Below are 5952 nucleotides of genomic sequence, written 5' to 3' on the forward strand. Positions count from 1 at the left end.
GGACTTATCCAGCTGTGTCTGGCTTGGGTCTGGCTTCTGTGCTCAGCTCCTTTCCGCTGTTGCCCTTGAGGGTGAACCTGTTGTGCTCCTGTGGCAAGATGTTCTGCTCCTGGACTAGCTGGGTGGATCTATCCTCTACCCTGTCTGCAGGGATTGCAGCTGCAGGGTTATACCTCAAGCATGTATGCCAGGCCTGAGCTGTACCTGGAGGGGGCAAGGTGAAGTAGGGGGAAGAGGAAGCTCTCCCACACACTCACTGGACCTGGGCTAAGACTGGGTCCGGGGGTTCACGGAACACCGCAAAATTCCTATTTGGGGTGTGGGGTGCGGAGGTGCTGCGGAGTGATGGGGGCGGCCCAAGGGGGGTGGGAGAGGGTCTGGCCCACGCTGCGCCTGGGCTGGGACTGGTCCCGGCGGCGCAGGGTAGCAGGAGGCTCTCCACACACTCACCGGACCTGGGCTAGGACTGGGTCTGGAGGTTCCCAGAACTGGGCAGAAATTCCTACTCGGCGGGCGGGGTGTGGGAGGTACGGCGGAGTGATGGGGGGTGGTCCACGCTCTGCCTGGGCTGGGACTGGTCCCACCAGCGCAGGGTAGGAGGAAACAATTTTGTTCCTTCTAAATAAGAACAAAGACTCAAGGCTTTTGCAGAAATGAATATAGCCTGACTGGACTGTGTAATCAGTCATCTTGTCCCCTAGCAAATAGTCAGTATGCCACTGTCAAAGAAGGGAAAGGACAGTGCTACTTATAGATGAAGGTTTTGGGATGAGCAGCTTTTCCTAGGCGTCTCTGGGAGTGGGTCTGGCTTAGTAAAAATGATGAAAGCACACTGGAGCAAATGGATGAAAATCTGATTTACTGGCCCCACTTCATTTGACACAAATGTAAGCAGAGATTCACCAAGATAACCTAGTACCTAATTTGAATTGGAAAACTTACACTAAAGCAACAGTGGAAACTTTTTCCTTTGAGTAAGAAGGTGGAACGTAGGGAGAAAAGAAGAGAGGAAAAGGATTAATAGCTGCTCAGCTGGACAGTGCCATTGAGAAGGAACTGCTGGAGAGACTGAAACAAGATACGTAAGGCAACATCTTCCACTTCCGCATTTGTGCCTTCCCCATTCATGCCTTCCCCATTTATGCCTGGAACAGCAGGAAGCAGAGTGATTCTTTAGAAGCCGAGGAGAAAGATGATGAAGATGAAGATGGAGATGTGGGAAAAAGAGGATTCATAGAAGATGATGAAGTGGATGAGAGTGACCTAAGTGATTTTGAGGACATGGATAAACAAGGCCAGTGATGGTGAAGACCAGTCATCTAGTGAAGAAGAACAGACTAACTCAAAACACAAAGGGAAAACACCCCTGACAGGAGCTTTGCGCAGAAAACCAGCCTATGTTGAGATAGAGTATGACCAGGAGATAGCCAATGGCTAGGACCAAAACCATGTGATCTCTCTGCAACTGTAATTAAGACTGAGCATCCTGAGGGTTTTCTATCTTACACATACCTCCAGTTTTTTGCTCTTTTGTATTATACTTCATACAATATTTGTGTTTTTTAATATGCTGTTTCACTGGGGCAAGAAATATAGACAGAATAGAGGAAACTCAAAAAAAAAAAAAAAAAAGAAATAAGGTAAACAAATGAAGCATGATCTGCTCGTTTTCATAGGCTGGCAGAAATGCCCAGTACAGTTGTCCAGATCATCCTGCCTACATACATAGATAAATCTCCTCTCCCACTCCCTTTCCAGTCCTCCTCAGCTCAACAACTTTCTTTTTCAGTAAGTTCATTCCCTTTTACCAGTATCTGCTGTACCATCCAGATTCCATTTTTCTTTCAGGCTCTCACGCTAAGGAGACAAAGTTTCTGTGTTTGCACATGCGGGTCCGATTTCACTTCAGAGTTTGTTCTCTAATTGCATTCATTTACGGACAAAAGTCTCAAATTTATCCTGTTTTATAGCTGAATAATACTCCATTGTGTAAAACCACCACATATTTATCCGTTCTTCAGTTGGTGGGCATCTGGGCTGTTTCCACGATTTAGCTGTGACACATTGCACTGCTATAAATGTGGGTGCATATAGAGCACTGTGGTATGTTTGCACTTCTGGAAAACTGCCCAGGAAGGTAATACCTCGCTGGAATAGGATCTCCAGTCCTAGCGTTTGAAGGACTCTCCACACCAATTTCTGTAGTGGTTGTAGCAGTCTGCGCTCCCGCCGATAGCGGAGAAGCGTTCTTTTTCCTCTGCAGCCCCTCAAGCACCTGTTATTGGTTGGCTTATTGATGTTCGCCATTCCTTCTGCAGGGAGTAGAATCTTAGTGCTGTTTTAATTTGCATTTTTTGTCATTTGCATTTATTCTTCTTAGAAGTACATATTCATCTCAGATGCCTATTTTTTTTTTTTTTTTTTTTTGGTGGAACCAGGGTCAGATGCCTATTTTTGGATTGGGTCTTTACATTTTGGGGGCCTGATTTTTTAAATTCTTTATATGTTTTAGATAGAAGGCCTTTGTTGAAGGAATAGCTGAATGTAATTTTTTCCCAGGTTGTGGGTTTTCTTTTAACCTTGTTGGAGATTTCCTTTGAGGTGCAGGAAGTTCTTAGTCATCCATAGTTCTTAAATGGTGTGGTGCCAGGCCTAGGTTTTTAAGAGAGAACTTAGGAGAAAGTCCACATTTAGGAGTAATGGTCATTTGTCACACTGTATATTGAACATGCTTAGGAAGCCCCCTGCTTCCAATGCTTTGCCATCTATTGTTGAGATTGTTAGTGGGTTTTAAACATTTTATTAGTCCAATTTTGTAGTACACAGTGATTACATAAATTGTGGGGAGTTGGTTCATATACGTGACACATCTTAACTTTTTATACCTCCTTTCCCCCCTCCTCCATTTCCCCTTCATGAAGATGTTATTGTTAGTTTTCAATAATGTGTATACTGACACATTTATTTTAATAGTTTTCATTTATATTCTCACCTCTTTGGCATTATAAATAAAAACAGCCTATAATGTTGCTATTTTTAAATAAAAAGAGCCTATAATGTTGCTATTTTTAAAATTTATGTTTTTCAGTATGGGGTCTCACTATGCAGATGGGACTTGTAGTGATCCTCCTGTTTTCAGCCTAGTGCTGGGGTTGCTAGTGTGCTCCACTACACCTGATCTTGGTGGCCAGCTCAGCATGCCCAGGGAGTGGGGCCGACATGATATATGGTGCAAGGGATCAAATCCCAATGTTGCTGTTTGAATGTTACAGTGGAATAACTAATTGTCAATTTATAATAACCAGCTGAGGGGTTGGGGAGATGGCTCAGCCGAATAAGTGCTTCCCTGGCAAGTGCATGGGCCTGAGTTCAATCCCTGGTTCCGCAAAAAAAAAAAAAAAAGTGGATGCTGAGTCGGGGGCCTGCCCCTTAGCTCAGTTCTTTAAGTGGCTGCTTCAACAAAGCAGTCAGCCTCAGGTTGCTGTGGTTCGATCCCCACAACTCAAACCAGCCAAACCTGCCCTGAAGGCATTCGGAGAAAACAAAAACAAAAACAAAAACAAAAAACAATCCTTGTAATAACCAGCTGAACTGAATCAGTGTACTGGCCCACCTGAGGACTGTTGCCAACAGAATAAAAAGACAAGGGCCAGTCAAATAGCTCAGCAGATTAATGCGCCTGCAAGCAGATACAGCACCTGGGGGTTTGATCTCCTGGCCTGCTGTGCTGGCCCTGCCCTCGGAGCATGCTGAGACAGTGCTTGAGACTAGGCGTGGTGGCTTGTGCCTGTAATCCCAGCTCTTGGGAGGCTGTAAACAGGCGGACCACTATGAGCCTGATCTAGTAGTGAGACCCTGAATGCCCTGTAGACTCTTCCCTAAAATACAGAAAAAAAAAATGAATAAAAAGAGAACTGCAGGGGAAGATGCTGTGCTGTTGATCTTCTGAAGAAGCTTGTTGTGCTGGTTTTCCTGATAGGAACTCAGGTGTACTCACTATCAGAGGAGAATGAGTCCTTGCTGTCACTGAGCATGACTGTGGTTCTCTCTGGGGAAGCTCTCATCTTTGCTTTGAGTTTCGCTTCCTGGCTCCACTGCAGATCCCTCAGCATGATGGCCCTGATGCTTCATCCTAATGGTGAAGACTTTAGCTTCCACTACTGATCATTGGGCCTTCACAGTGCAGATCCTTGAAACAGACTTGCGTGGGACATTGTTGTGGGCTCTAGGCCTCCAGCTGGATGCATGGAGGACTTCGCTGTGGGCTGTAGGCCTCCAGCTGGATGATTTGAGGACTTCGCCATGGGCCCTAGGTCACCAGCTGGATGCATGGAGGACCTGGCTGTGGGCTGTAGGCCTCCAGCTGGATACATGGAGGACTTTGCCTTGGGCTGCAGGCCTCCAGCTGGCCACATGGAGGACCTCGCTGTGGGCTCTAGGCCTTCAGCTGGCCACATGGAGGACTTTGCTTTGGGCTCTAGATCTCCAGCTGGATACATGGAGGACTTTGCTGTGGGCTGTAGGCCTCTAGCTGGCCGCATGGAGGACCTTGCCTTGGGCTGTAGGCATCTAGCTGGATGCATGGAGGACCTCACTGTGGGCTCTAGGCCTTCAGCTGGCCGCATGGAGGACCTCGCTGTGGGCTGTAGGGCTCCAGCTGGCCACATGGAGGACCTTGCTGTGGGCTGTAGGCATCTAGCTGGATGCATGGAGGACCTCGCTGTGGGCTGTGGGCCTCCAGTTGGCCACATGGAGGACTTTGCTGTGGGCTCTAGGTCACCAGATGGACACATGGAGGACTTTGCCCTGGGCTGTAGGCCTTCAGCTGGATGCATGGAGGACCTCACCGTGGGCTGTAGACCTCCAGCTGGATGCATGGAGGACTTTGCTGTGGGCTCTAGGTCACCAGCTGGACACATGGAGGACTTCGCCCTGGGCTGCAGGCCTCCAGCTGGCCACATGGAGGACCTCGCTGTGGGCTCTAGGCCTTCAGCTAGCCACATGGAGGACTTTGCTGTGGGCTCTAGGTCACCAGCTGGACACATGGAGGACTTTGCCATGGGCTGTAGGCCTCCAGGTGGATGCATGGAGGACCTCACCGTGGGCTCTAGGCCTTCAGCTGGCCTCATGGAGGACCTTGCTGTGGGCTGTAGGCCTCTAGCTGGCCACATGGAGGACCTTGCTGTGGGCTGTAGGCCTCCAGCTGGATGCATGGAGGACTTTGTTGTGGGTTGTAGGCCTTTAGCTGTATGAATGGAGGACTTCACTGTGGGCTGTAAGCCTCCAGCTGGCCACGTGGAGGACTTTGCTGTGGGCTCCAGGTTGCCAGCTAGACACATGGAAGACTTCACCGTGGGCTGTAGGCCTCCAGCTGGACACATGGAGGACTTTGCTGTGGGCTCTAGGTCTTCAGCTGGACTCATGCAGGACATCACCAAAAGCTCTAGGCCCTCAGCTGGATTCTTTGAATCTCTAGCAGGTGGACAGATCTCCCATATGCTTTTGATTTTGACTCTTGAGTGAATATTATAAAATCATCCTATAAATTATGGTTTTGTATTTAATTTTTTCCTTTATAAACCCTTAGAACAGCAAATGTTAATTTCTCCAAGCATCTAAATTGTTCTCACATTCTTCTTATATTTTTCTTTCTTTTTTTTTCAGTTCCCAATAATTTTATTTATTTATTTTACTTTTTTGTCCCGTAATTTTATTGATAAACAAATAGCAATGAGACAGTTTCAAATCAAATTGGTAGGATAGTTTCAATAATTCACACATTGTATACATTCTTCCTAGTGGTTAATTGCTGTACAAGATGCAGACATGATATCCTATTTAGAAACACCATTAGAACAAATCACTCTATTCATTAAGAGAAGGTATTTATATATCCATCCTAACCACTTTGAATACACTGATAAAAAATGAACATGCATCAGTAAACCCTCT

At 46.9% G+C, this 5952-nt stretch overlaps 1 pseudogene; it reads left to right on the forward strand.

Annotated features, from left to right (window-relative positions):
• The window catches only part of LOC101583650, a 5083-nt pseudogene extending 3629 nt beyond the window's left edge, over positions 1-1454 (forward strand).
• The last annotated feature ends 4498 nt before the right edge of the window (positions 1455-5952 follow it).

This window comes from Octodon degus, unplaced genomic scaffold (assembly GCF_000260255.1).
Source record: "Octodon degus isolate 3935 unplaced genomic scaffold, OctDeg1.0 scaffold00304, whole genome shotgun sequence".
Taxonomy (NCBI): Eukaryota; Metazoa; Chordata; class Mammalia; order Rodentia; family Octodontidae; genus Octodon; species Octodon degus.